Here is a 15,105-nt window from a genome sequence, read left to right as displayed (position 1 = left end):
TTTAAGATCACGGTGCTGGCAGCTTCAGTGTCTAGTGAAGGCCTTTTTCCTGGTTCATAGATGGCTGTCTTTTCTCCCGTGCCCTCACATAGCAGATAGGCTACCTGGGGTTTCTTTTATAAGGTTACTGAGTCCTCTTTATGAGGATTCTGCCCTCATGACTTAATCTGTTTCCAAAAGGCCTGATTTCCTAATACCATCACATTGGATATTATGTTTTAACATATGAATTTGGGAGTCAGGGAACGAAAAAAATATTCTGTTTATAGTAGAAAATGGAAAATCAGAGAAATACTGTTTTAATTGTCATGGAGAGAGAAAGGGACCTTGGAATCAAGTCCGCTGAAGGGCTGTATAGTCAGAAGAGAGGGTTTTTTTTGTTTTTTTCAGATGGGTCAGGAAAACACTGTGCTTACTGTGTTGAGGAAAATATTGTGGTAAATACAAAATCACAGAGACAGTTCATATACCAGGTTATTATGAGTCCATGAAGGATTCTACTTTTTAATCCATACATTTAATCAAGTTTTTCTGGGAAAGATTGGCCTGCAGTTCATGGATTGCTAGTTCAAGGTGTAATGTGTCCAGATATAATGCCACTTGATAACATTCTAAATTTTATCTTTAATTGTTCTGTTTCACACACTCAGTCTTGTGAAACAGGTGATGAGCTTGCTGAGAACAGAGGAGTATTTGTAGCAATAGGTTGTTTAGTGCTAAAGAGAATGTACTTTAGAACTGAATCTTGGTTTTTCAACTTAAAAACTATGTAACTTCAGACAAAATAGTTGATCTGTAAGAATCTCGGTTCCCAATGTAAAAAAATGCAATAAATAATAACAGTAGAAGTGATAATACCATCTATTTCATGTTGTTGCTAGAGAAGTAAACATTTAATATTTATAAAGAACTTGGAAGAGTGTTTTATTCTTATTAACTATTCACTAAATACCATTGATGTGCACTTGGAGCTGTTTGATTTATATTTCCTGCTTATCTAATTTGATGACAGAGCAATTTTCAATGTAACTCTACAACTTAACATCATTTATAATTAAAATTTACCCACAAGCGATATTTACATTTTAGTTCACTTAATGAAAATAACTTAAAAACAAATCTAGTTAAAAAATAAAACATTTGTACATAATTGAGAAGTTCAATAGTACTAATAAGTCTCTACTCTGAAATTAAAAATGTCAAAAAATTTCATATATTATTTATTTAATGTATCAACATAAAATATAGCAGAAAAACAAAAAGCACAATAAACCTCTACGTAAGCTTTAAAACCCAAAGCTATATGGCTTTGTTGGAACATAAAATCTTGACTACTCTAGGATTTTAGTCTGAAAATCTTCTTGTGGATGTCAATTATTTACAGAAAAAAGATTATTCAGATATTCTTGGAATTCATCCAGGACCTACCAGAAAATCTAAGAAGATAATTCCATATTTGATTATTTTTGCTACACATGTATATATATTGAAGGGATTTATAATTGTTAGGGTTAGTTGCTCAGTCGTGTCCAACATTTTGTGACACTGTGGACTGTAGCCTGCCAGGCTTCTCTGTCCATGGAATTCTCCAAGCAAGAATACTGGAGCGGATTGCCATTTCCTTCTCCAGGGGATTTTCCTGACCCAGGGATCCAACCCGGGTCTCCTGCACTGCAGGCAGATTCTTTACCACTGAGCCACCAGGGAAGCCCAAATGGGCTTAATAATAATTGTTGAATAATACTTGGAGAAATGCAAATGAGATTTCTCTTTTAAGATATTTGAGTAAAGAAAAGCTTATATAAAATTAATACTATCAATGTAGAGAACCATATTAGACAGCCTCTTTTGAAAACATTGTTACTTAAGCATTTATTATTCCAATAAATTAGTTAATTTTAATTTGACTCCTATAGGCAAACTACTCTGGAAGGTGAAGTGGAAGCATACATATACATATATAAAGATCATGCAATAGTTTTAGAATAGCCTAGAAGAAATTTACTATAGACTGAACTATGTCCCTCTGAAATTAATATGTTGAAACCCTAGACACCAGTATTTCAGGATACATATTTGGAGACAAGGTCTTTTAAATAGGTAATTGATGGAGCTAGTAATAAAGAACCCACCTGCCAATGCAGGAGACATAAGAGACACAGGTTTGATCCATGGATTGGCAAGATCCCCTGGGGGAGGGCACAGCAATCCACTTTAGCATTCTTGCCTGGAGAATCCCATGGACAGAGGAGTCTGGCGGGCTACAGTCTATAGGGTCACAAACAGGTAGACATGACTGAAGTGATTTAGCACACTCACATGCAGGATAAAAGTGACGCTATTAGAGTGGACCTCAATTCAATCTGACTGGTTTCTTTATAAGACAAGGAAAAGAAGACACCAGGGACATGTTTGCATTTAGCAAAGACCACAGGATAAGACACAGATAAGGACCTGTGTAAGGACACAGGGTAAGACAGCCATCTGCAATCCAAGGAGAGAGGCCTCAAAAGAAACCAAGCCTACCAACACCACGATCTTGGACTCCAGTCTCCAGAACTGGGGGAAAATAAACTTCTGTTGTTTAAGCAAACAAGTTCATGATATTTTGTTTCAGCAACTCTAGGAAACTAAAAAAACCTTAAACTAATACAAAAGCATACCACTTTCTAAAATGATTTGGGACCAAAATGAATAGACTTTTCACCTCTGCGTTCTCATCAGAAACTACAGTTCATATTTGTAAAGCACCTCATAACATGTTGTATTTTTAAGTGTTGTATATGTTTAATCTGTCTTTCCACGTAGATTATAAACCACTCAAGGGAAAAAATCGTGTATCATTTATTTATGTATTTGATAAATATAGCATAGATTTATTGTAGGTAATAAATATCTGCCTGTTAAGTGAATGTTTGATTTGGTTTTAAAATTACCAAGTATTTTATTTGCCAGACCTGCCAAAGGCTTATGTAAGTTTTGTCCTTGCGCTGTTTGGCCCATTGTGCACCACAGACATAAGAACAATTGTGCTTTTTTTTTTTTTTTTTTAAAGGAAAGAGGGATGTCAACCATTTAAAAAGGAAGAGATTATTTAACAAGTCTGTAAGATAGAAGTAACCAAATACTATATAGGATAACTTTACAATATGTATCAAGCTTCAAAATGTTTTTGATGTTTTCTGCTAATTAAAAGGATGTGTTCCAGCTACAGTTACAAAAACATTTCAATATGGTTATATTAAACCTTTTGATGTTTTACCTTAATGCTTATCTTTAAAGTTATAATCATCTTTATGATGCTACTCTGAATCTGCTCCAAATTTACTATACTAACTTATTTTGTGATGACTCAACTTTTAGCACAGTGTTCTAAGCAATTCTGAGGGATGACTAATGTAATCACTTTCAATAACTCCTGAAGTGACAAAATTCTGCCATTTGCTTAAGAAAACTTCCAAAATCAGCTCAATTACATTATGAGAAAAGTTTCTACTTAGTTAACTATGACTATAGTTGTTTCTTTATTTTTAATTTCACACTAACTTGGAACTAATTTAACCATCATTCATTTCCCATCTGTATTCCTATGTTTTCTTTACCCCTTCATTATAGCAATTGTCTCACTGTTGTGATTATTCTATCTCCTCCAAGAAGCTTTGCAAGGGGAAGGATTATTTTTTAATCTCAGTAACTATATTTAATAAGATCTCAATACATTTTGTTTGAATAAATTTTTCATCAGGTACAATAAATGGCAAATTAATTTTCAAAGATGCTAAGGAGCTTAAGTCGAAATACTAGTCAAAAAAAATCTATAGCCACCAGTTATATTTAAATATTTCTGGAAAAAAGTGCTAAAATTTCCTCTGTCAAGATGGGGCATAATTTTTAGAAATTATCTTTAATTTAGGGCACATATTGTATTAGATAAGATGAAGATATACTACTAAAATATTATATATGTAAGGAGATTTTATAGCATACATATCATACACATGTTTGATTCTTGAAATATCCATATACAAGAGGTAAGACTAGAAATATTATCTTTCTGTTTCAGAGTAGAAAAGTAAAAGACTAAAATCTTGTCTTTTTTTTTTTTTCAAAAATGCCCAACTTCTAAAGACATTTGAATATTACCCAGGTTTACTAGATCCAAGTTTGTATTCTTTCTACTAAATCATTACACAAATTAAACAGGCAAAAGATTATCAAAGAAAAATACCTGTATTAAAGTAATCAAACCATAGAGGATAAGGATAAAATTGAATATTAGAGTCTCTAAGAAGAATTTAAACATTGAGAAATTTTAAATGTGTCATTCCTAACAAGTCTGCAATATGGAATAAAATTCTACTTGTATCACTATGAATTAAAATTAAAGTAACTGATTACAAAATTAAATTTATCTAAACCACAAAATATGAAAAGTATCTTAAATTTACAGTAATTAAATAAAAATCTATTATTTTGTTAAAAATTATAACCAAAGAGGAGAAGGAAAATAGTAACAGAGTTATTGTTATCAAATACACACCTACTCTCTTTCAAGGTCTGAATCTTCTTTAGAACAAAATGCAATAGAGAGGTCAAGCACTGAGGGGTCAAAAATAACAGAAAAGATAAACACCATTTATATCCCTATGAAGAAAATTTGTAGCTAGGCTAGTGATGCAATTCTTATATTATGCTGACATACAGGCTCTTAAGACTTATGTTGAAAGCTAGATACAGAAAATAATAATGCACAATTGTGCATAGTTTTGAAGGATGGTGGTAGTATCCATGTTACATTGTCCTTGCTGACTAAATCACTCTTGTTTATTGGAATCTACTTTAGGGGCAAAATTTTTGCAGAATGCTATAGTTCAATCTAATGGATAAAGATTTTACATTGCCTTTGGAATGCTGTTCTACAGAGGCATCAGCTGAAGTTTCACATTTGTATCAAATTAATGTCAAGGTTGTTTTCAAAAGTTCATGCTGTTCTGAAAAAATTCTGTTAACCAAAGCCAGATAATTTCTCTATAATCAACTTTTTTTTTCCTCTTTCACTATCATTTTTCTCATATTAAAGTGACAAAATAAAATAGATGCATCTTTGTGTATAACAAAAAGGCATTGATTCAGAAAAATTATACTTGAAATCTGCATATTTCTACTTACTAGCTAAATGTCCATAGGCAAGTTACTTATACTACTCTATCTATTAGTTTTCTAATCTTTTTCTTTTAAAAACATTTTTAAGTATAGTTGATTCAGGTGCACAGTAAAGAATCTGCCTGCTGATGTAGAAAACACAAGAGAAAAGTGTTCAGTCCCTGGGTCGGGAAGATCCTATGGAGGAGGAAATGGCAGTCCACTCCAGTATCCTTGCCTGGAAAACCCCATGGACAGAGGAGCCTAGGAGGCTACAGTCCATAGGGTACCAAAAGAATCAGACACAACTTAGCAACTAGACAATAACATTTATATACATCCTTTTCAATTATAGTTATTATAAGATAGTGAATACAGTTTCCATGCTATACTGTAGGCCCTTACTAGTTTTATTAAAGAAGAAAAAAATATGAAATCAAAAGCTACTACTTAGGATGAATATTAAATAACATAATACTTATCCAAGAATACAAAGCCATACCTTTTATACAGTAGATGCTGATTATATATTTGTGGAAGATTCTGTTATTTACTTCTCCACAGAGTATACTTTCCTCCCTCATATCATCAGAACCCTTGATGCTACACAAACTAGGATTGGAGCTAATTATCAGCTCCATCTCTTTGTAGCCCAGGATGATGCATTAAATGAGTCATATCAGAAGTTATTGTGCTTGCCTTATTATAGGCCATATCCTTCTCCATTGGATATCATTTTCATTCAGACTGGAAAACAGATGCAGTGACTGGCTAATGCAGCAGCCATCTTGAGACCAAAAGGATAGAAAGCACCCTTAAGATATTGGGAGGGCGGTTCTTGAAGGGGAACACATGTACACCCATGGTGGATTCATGTCAATGTATGGAAAAACAAATACAATATTGTAAAGTTAAAAAATAGATAAATAAACTAATTTAAAATAAAAAAAAATAAAGCTGGGGAAGTTTAACAACTAAAAAAAAAAAGTACCATAGACTGAATGACTTATAAACAACAAGGTCCTACTGTATAGCACAGGGAACTGTATTCAATATCTTATAATAAACCATAATGGAAAAGAATATGATAAACACTGTATACATATATATATATACTCATATATATGTATAACTGTAACTGAGTCACTTTGCTGTGCTCAGTAATTACCACAACATTTTAATTCAGCTATAATTCAGTAAAAAATAACAAAAAAAAAATATGAGAATGTCCATATGATAATTAAAAAATGTTTGGTACCTTGATGTCATCATGTTTTTGTCCCATTCCAAAATGCTATCTCTGGATATATTAGAGAACAAGAGAAAAGTAAACAATTATTTCATTAAGGCATTCTATTAGGTACTCCATAGAATGTATGTAAACATTATCCTAAGTGAATTAAGGTTTGATGGATCTCATAGTGCATTTTCTTGGAGTTATTTCTGATAGGCAGGATCTTATCTTATATGATGTTATGACTGTTATATTCTAATTAGATAAGGATAGTTCATTTAAAATTATTCTTGAAATGATTTATCAACTTTATAAGAAATAATAAAAGTAAAATGGCAAAGAAAATTGAAACTATATTGGGTACCCAATATGCTCAAGGTGCACTGCACTCTAAATCAATGTTAACACAGTTTTACATAAACCTCAAAATACAAAGCAAAAATTTGTAGCAGATTTACAAAAGATAAAGAAGAGAGAATTAGAATATACCAATACAGAAAATCACCACTTCACAAAGGAAGGCATCAAGAACATCAAAAATAAAATAGGAGCCAAAAAAATTAAAAAGCCAGAAAAAATTAAAACATGGCATTAGTAAGATCTTGTGCATGTGTGCATGCTAAGTAGCTTCAGGTATGTCCGACTCTTTACGACTTTATGGACTATAGCCCATCAGGATCTTCTTTCTGTCCATGGGATTCTCCAGGCAAGAAAACTGGAGTGGATTGTTGTGCCCTCCTCCAGAGGATCTTCCTGACCCAGGTATTGAACCTGCGTCTTCTGCGGTTCCTGCATTGCAGGTGTCTTCTTTCCTGCTGAGCCACTGGGGAAGCCCTAGTAGGATCTTACCTAGCAACAACTAACACAAATATAAATGAATTGAAATTTCTAATAAAAAAGTATATAGAATGGCTAGATAGACTGAATAAAAAACTCAACAATGTGCTGCCTACAAGAGACTCACTTCAGTTTTAATGACGCACAGGCTCAAAGTAAAGTGGTGAAAAAAGATATTTCATACTAGAGGAATAAAAAAGAGCAAGGGGAGCTTATATCAGATAAAATAGTCTTTAAGGAAAAAACAGTAACAAAGGACAATGAAGGTTATTATATAATGACAAAGTACTCAATTAATCAAAATAAATATATATATGCACACAACATTGGAACAGCTAAATTTATTAAGCAAATACTAACAGATGTAAAGAGAAAAATAGACAGCAATGCAAAAGTAAAGGACTTCAATACCCTAATTTTGGCAATGGATAGATTATCCAGACAGAAGATGAATAAAGAAATGTTGGACTTGAATCATACTTTAGAACAAATGGACCTTACAGACAATTATGGAACATCCCATCCAACAGCAGCAGAATACACATTCTTCTCAAGTACACAGAATATTCTTCAGAACAGTTTATAGGATATGCTGCAAAGCAAATCTTAGGAAATTTAAGAGGATTGAAATTATACTGGTATCTGTTCTGATCATAAAATATAAAACTATAAATCAATAATGGAAGGAAAATTGGACAATTTACAAATATGTACAAATTAAACAACATACTCCTGGGTCAAATGGGTCAAAAAAGAAATAACAAAGTAAATCAAGGCGTATCTTAAAGCAAATAAAAATGGATAAAAAAAACAAAACAGACCTATAGGATGTTACAAAAGCAGTTCTAAGAGGAAAAGTATATAGCATTATATCACTATATTAAGAAAAAAAGAAGATTGCAAATAAACAACTTAGCTATCACTTTATACAACTAGAAAAAGAACAACAAAATAAGCTTAAAGTCAGCAGAAGAAAGGAAATAAAAATCAATTCAGAAATATGTGAAATAGAGACTGGGCAAACAATGGAAAAGATGAATACAACTAAAAGTTGATATTCTGAAAAGAAAACAAAATAGACAAACATTTAGCAAGACTGCTGCTGCTACTGCTAAGTCGCTTCAGTCGTGTCCGACTCTGTGTGACCCCATTGATGGCAGCCCACCGGGCTCCGCCGTCCCTGGGATTCTCCAGGCAAGAATACTGGAGTGGGTTGCCATTTCCTTCTCCAGTGCATGAAAGGGAAAAGTGAAAGTGAAGTCGCTCAGTCTGACTAAGCAAGACTGACTAAGTATAAATAGAGAAAACTCAGATAAATAAAATCAGAAATGAAAGTAGAGACACTCCAATTGATAACTACAGAAATACAAAGGATTATGATTACTATGAAAATTAGAATTTCAACAAACTTTATAATCTAGAGAAATTGGATAAATTCTTAGATCAGAGAACTTAACAAGGCTGAATCATGAAGAAATACAAAAATATAAAGAGACCAATAATGAATGCATGTATGCTAAGTCACCTCAGTCATGTCCAACTCTTTGTGTAAGAATACTGGAGCGGGTTGCCATGCTGTCCTCTATGGAATATTCCTGACCCAGGGATCAAACACATGTCTTTTATGTCTCCTGCGATTGCAGGAGGGTTCTTTACTGCTAGCACCGCCTGGGAAGCCCCCAATAATGAATAAGGAGATTCAATTAGTAATCAAAAACCTCCCCAAAAGAAAACCCCAAGACCACCATGGTTTTACCAGTAAACTCTAACAAACATTAAAAAAGAATTATTGCCAAACCTTCTTAAATCTTCCAAAAACTGAAGATGAAGGAAAAGTCCAAAAGTCATTTTATGAGACCAGCATTATTCTGGTATCAAAGACAGATAAGGAGACTACAGAGGAAAAAAAAAAAAATACACTACAGACAAATATCCCTATAAATATAGATGCAAAGATTCTCAATGTAGTATTAACAAAACAAACTGAAAGCACATTAAAGGATCATACTTCATGATCAAGTGTAATTTATCACTAGGATGCAAGGACAATTACCCAAATAAATAACTGTGATATACCAATGTAATGAAATAAAGGATAAAGATAATATGATCATCTTAAAAGTTACAGAAAAAGCATTTAATAAAATACATTCATTCATGATAAAAAAACATTGTCAACATATTGAATATACAAGAAACGTACCTCAATATATGACAAAGTGTGTTAGCCACTCAGTCATGTCTGACTCTTTGAGACCCCATGGACTGTAGCCCGCCAGACTCCTCTGTGCATGGAATTCTCCAGGCAAGAATAAGGAGTGGGTTGATATTTCCTACTCCAGCTAATATTCCTGACCCAGGGATAGAACTCAGGTCTCCTGCATTGCAGTCAGATTCTTTACCATCTGAGCCACCAGGGAAGCAAAACCACAAACTCACAGCTAAACCAAACTCAGCAATGAAAGGTTGAAAATTTTTCCTTCAATGTCAGAAATAAGACAAAAGTGCCCACTTTCATCACTCTCAGTCAACATAGTGCTGCAAGTGTTAACTATCAATAGAACAATCAGGAAGAAGTAATATTGTATTTGGAGATGATATGACATTATGTATAGAAAACTCTGAATACTCTGCCCAAAAATGCTCAGTTCAGTTCAGTTCAGTAGCTCAGTCGTGTCCGACTCTTTGCGACCCCATGAATCGAACAACAGACTGGTTCCAAATAGGAAAAGGACTACATCAAGGCTGTATATTGTCATATTGCTTATTTAACTTATATGCAGAGTACATCATGAGAAACGCTGGGCTGGAAGAAACACAAGCTGGAATCAAGATTGCCGGGAGAAATATCAATAACCTCAGATATGCAGATGACACCACCCTTATGGCAGAAAGTGAAGAAGAACTAAAGAGCCTGTTGATGAAAGTGAAAGAGGAGAGTGAAAAAGTTGGCTTAAAGCTCAACGTTCAGAAAACTAAGATCATGGCATCTGGTCCCATCACTTCATGGGAAATAGATGGGGAAACAGTGGAAACAGTGTCAGACTTTATTTTTTTGGGCTCCAAAATCACTGCTGATGGTGATTGCAGCCATTAAATTAAAAGATGCTTACTCCTTGGAAGGAAGGTTATGACCAACCTAGAGAGCATATTTAAAAGCAGAGACATTACTTTGCCAACAAAGGTCTGTCTAGTCAAGGCTATGGTTTTTCCAGTGGTCATGTATGGTTGTGAGAGTTGGAGGGTGAAGAAATCTGAGCGCTGAAGAATAGATACTTTTGAACTGTGGTGTTGGAGAAGACTCTTGAGAGTCCCTTGGACCGCAAGGAGATCCAACCAGTCCATCCTAAAGGAGATCAGTCCTAGGTGTTCATTGGAAGGACTGATGCTGAAGCTGAAATACCAATACTTTGGCCACCTCATGCAAAGAGTTGACTCATTGGAAAAGACCCTAATGCTGGGAAGGATTGGGGGCAGGAGGAGAAGGGGATGACAGGATGAGATGGCTGGGTGGCATCACTGACTTGATGGACATGGGTTTGGATGGACTCTGGGAGTTGGTGATGGACAGGGAGGCGTGGCGTGCTGCAATTCATGGGTTTGCAAGAGTTGGACACGACTGAGAGACTGAGCTGAACTGAATTGCAGGAAGGGGAACACATGTAAACCCATGGCTAATTCATGTCAATGTATGGCAAAAACTATTACAATATTGTAAAGTAATTAGTCCCCAACTAAAATAAATAAATTTATAAAAAAAAAAAATATTCTCCACAGCAAAAGAAACCATCAACAAAATGGAAAGGCAATCTACAAAATAGGAGAAAATGTTTGCAAACCATATATCTGATATAGGATTAGTATCAAATATATATAAATAATTTATAAAACTCAATAACAGAAAAATAAGTAATCTAAAAATAAGTGGAAGAACTGAATAAACATTTTTCTAAAGAAAATGTAAAGATACCCAATAACACAAAAAGGTTTGCAACATTGCTGATCATAAGGGAAATACAAATCAAAATCGCTATGAGATAGCATCTTATACATGTTAGAACGGCTTTCATCAAAACACAAGATATAAAAAGTGTTCTCAAGGATTTGGAGAAAAGAGAACTCATTCACTCTTGGTGTTAACGTAAATTGATGAAGTCATTATGGAAAGCAATATAAAGTTTCATCAATAAATTAAAAATAAACTACCATATGATCCAGCATTTTCATATCAGCTTAAACATCTAAAGGAATGAAAACAGAATACTGAAGAGATTTACACACTCCTGTGTTGTTGCAGGTGACTTCCCTGGTGGCTCAGATGGTAAAAGCATCTGCCTACAATGCAGGAGACCCAGGTTCGATCCCTGGGTTGGGAAGATCCTCTGGAGAAGGAAATGTCAACCCATTCCAGTACTCTTGCTTGGAAAATCCCATGAACGGACAGAGGAACCTGGTAGGCTACAGTCCATGGGGTCTCAAAGACTCAGTCACAACTGAGTGACTTCACTTTCTTTCTATGTTGTTGCAACATTACTCACAATAGCCAAGATACAGAAACAACTTTAGCTACCATCAATTAATGAATGGATAAAGAAGATGTTACCCATATGTGAATCTAGATAGAAAAGGACTTTCATCACTGAGTGCTATTTTGAGTCATCTGAGGAATTTTTCTTTAAAATATTGATTTTCCAATTATATCATAATCTCTAGAGATTTAGCATGAAAAACAGATATGATTTATTTTGAGAAACATTGCCCTTAGGGCTAGACACACACTCCTAATCAAATGTTAAATACTATTCTATTCTAAACCTACCTAAACCACCTATTTTTAGATTATTTATTTTTCTGTTATTGAGTTTTATAAATTATTTATATATATTTGATACTAATCCTATATCTATTCTAAACCGTATTATTCCAAAGTGGAACTTACCAAAAATGTGGAGTTCAAATCTGCTAATTACAAGAATTTTTATATTTCTGAAAAACATAATGAAAATTTTATTTAATTTTCAAAATTTTCCAAAGCATTTTAATTCATTCAATGGATAATTACTTTATCTTGTTGATCTGTAATGCTAAAAAAATTATTTCAACATCTGCTTATTTTTGGTTATTTGTTACTATTAGAGGATGAATGTGTGCATACGTGTGGTGTATATGTGGGTGTGTGTTCTAGTAGTTTGCATCTTTTGATTCTAATAAATATGAAATCTACTCTATATATCAACATAAGTCTGGCTAATGGCAATTGCTTTTGTGTTTCTGTTTTAAATGCTACATAACTTACATAGTACAAAATATCTTTTATTTAAGCTAAATAAACATAACCAGATAAATAAATCCTGCAAGGAAAATTTCTACAAACTTAGAGTATTCCTTGGGCTTCCCCGGTGGCTCAGATGGTAAAGCGTCTGCCTGTAATGCGGGAAACCTGGATTTGATCCCTGGGTCGGGAAGATCCCCTGCAGAAGGAAACGGCAACCCACTCCAGTACTCTTGCCTTGAAAATCCCATGGACGGAGGACCTGGTAGGCTCCAGTCAGTGGGTTGCAAAGAGTTGGACACGACTGAGTGACTTCACTTGACTTGACTTGAGAGTATTTCTTAACCAAGTAATGGGAAATGTTTTCAAGTTATATTTAACAGTTTATATTTTTTAGTTTAGGCAAAACACAATATAATTAAATCAAAAAAAGATTGAGGGCAGATTCATGTTTCGGTTTGACAGAAAACAGCAAAATTCTGTAAAGCAATTATCCTTCAATAAAAAATAAATTAATTAAAAAAAAAGATTTCATGCAGAGTCTATGTTCTCTAATATCCTGTGATTTTACGCATCTGTATAGGTCTAATTTGATATTGGTACATCTAGGGAAAAAAGCCCTAATTAACTTCTCTGAGAAGCAGCAAAAGTAAAGGAAGCAGCAAAAGTAAAAGAAGCTTAAACGATCATCTATTACAAACAGAATTTGAGTGTAGGTTTAAGAAAGGGTGTCAAGACTAGATTTTAAATTGCTTTTAATACCAGTCTAGGAGGTGTGTCTTTAGGATGTATCATATTACTGAAGTTTCTTCGAAGAATTTTGAAGAATGGAATGGCAGAGTGAAATCTGTATTTTAGCAAGATTAATTTGTCAGTTTAATGAATTGGCAGAAACAACAGTTTAAGGACAAAACATCAGTTAGGAAGCCGTATCTGTGGTTTGAGTTAACTGTGGTGGTAAAGAGATAGAGGAATAACAATAAAATATTACAACTAAAGAAACACGTAAGATTTCAATATAACTCAGGAATAGAACAGAGACATCCAAGTTACTCAAGTTCTATTTACATGTAGTCTAAAGCAGGGGTCCCCAACCTCTGAACTGTAGAGTGGTACCTCCTATCAGATCAGCAGCAGCATAGATCAGAAATAACGTAAATGTAAAGCATTTGAATCATCTCAAAACCATCCTTCTGCCTCCAGGTCTGTGGAAAAACTGTCTTCCACAAAACTGGTCCCTGGTGCCAAAAAAGTCAAGGACTGCTGGTCTAAAAAATGTTGATGAACATTAATTAAAAAAGAAATAGGAAAAAGATAAAACACTTGAAGATACATCAATCATAATATGAGCCACTGAATATGTATAGCAGAACTAGAATAAGCATGGAGCCTAGATATAAAATTTATGTAAACAATCCTAAATTCCTCCTTACAGACAGTGTTCAAAGGAAGAGTTCCTAGAATAACACTGATTGCCATTTGTTCATTGTTATAAAGAGCCTTTCTTAGTTAGATTGAAACCATCTCCCCTGCCACACAATTTGCCAGGTTCAATTTGTTGCCTTTGTATACAAGATAGATCTTCTGATGCATCATCAGTGTCCTCTTACTAACCCACTTCTGGTTCTCTTGTTAATCTGGGATGATGATCAAGTGAATCAAGAAATACTAAGATTTTTCTATAAACTGTATCCTACTTTAGGCCTGAAAAAAATCCTTATAAACAAAAAGAAAAGGCTAGATAACTTCTCCCTCATTTCCCCCCAGTATTAACCTACATAGATTTGATGTTTCAGTGATATGTTTTCTATGTGATTACTTTCTACAAGTGTTTTGTTAATCTGTCTCTTACATTAAACTATTAAGGTTTTTTAATGAATGTACAAGAGGAATTTAAAATATAAATGTGAACCATTCACTACAGTTATTTTGGTTCAACAGTGTTTTAAAATTCAGACCTCTTGAATTCAGGAGTTTCAAATATAATTATTGCAGTTTTAGATGAGTCTATTGATACACATACAAGTTAAATTGTTTACTCACAATTCATAGACAGATTTCAGCAGAACTAGAACCAGATTCCAATAATTCAGTCTTCCCTTTCATTGTTCTTTCCCTTATTCCCAATGCCCTTCAGCAGTTATTTTAATTATTGTCATAGACAGGAAATACTATGTTTTGGATTTATAATGTTAAGAGAGAATGATCAACATAAGGGATGTAAATTGAATAATAATGAAAAATTAGTCTTGTGTCCTTGGCAAGAAGCACCAAAAGCACACGATAATTAATTGCAGCTGTTTTCACACTGCAATTGTGTAGTTTCCCTTTCTTCCCAGGAGCTGCTGATTCAGGAGATGCAGAAAAGTTGATGTATACCTTCTGTGGAAATGAGATGTTTTAGATGCACTGTTCTCAGATGCCAGGATGGATGACAGTGTGAGATATAATCCTTTCCCATTTAATGCAACCAAAACCAATCTGCATTCTAGAAGTCATTTGATTTCTACCCTCTGTAGTGCTATCAGATAGCAACTAGCTCTCTGGGGACTCCATTCATGCTGAGATTGCACTAGCTAGTGATTAGACTGCTGAATCAGTCTGTAATCAATCTTGCATC

At 34.0% G+C, this 15,105-nt stretch overlaps 1 long non-coding RNA gene and 1 other non-coding gene across 2 annotated transcripts in view; one reads left to right on the top strand and one right to left on the bottom strand.

Annotated features, from left to right (window-relative positions):
- The window catches only part of LOC145521185 (uncharacterized), a 140,086-nt gene that overhangs the window by 48,131 nt on the left and 76,850 nt on the right, over positions 1 to 15,105 (bottom strand). The gene's annotated exons all lie outside the window — the stretch shown is intronic.
- On the top strand, positions 11,517 to 11,589 carry TRNAC-ACA (transfer RNA cysteine (anticodon ACA)). Its single transcript has one exon. It is a non-coding gene; the product is annotated as a tRNA-Cys (tRNA).

The sequence above is a fragment of the Giraffa tippelskirchi genome, chromosome 1 (genome assembly GCF_054371585.1).
Source record: "Giraffa tippelskirchi isolate mGirTip1 chromosome 1, T2T-mGirTip1v1.2.pri, whole genome shotgun sequence".
NCBI classification, from domain to species: domain Eukaryota; kingdom Metazoa; phylum Chordata; class Mammalia; order Artiodactyla; family Giraffidae; genus Giraffa; species Giraffa tippelskirchi.
Note: the sequence above shows the minus strand (reverse complement) of the source record. Positions and strands in the feature narration are given on the sequence as shown.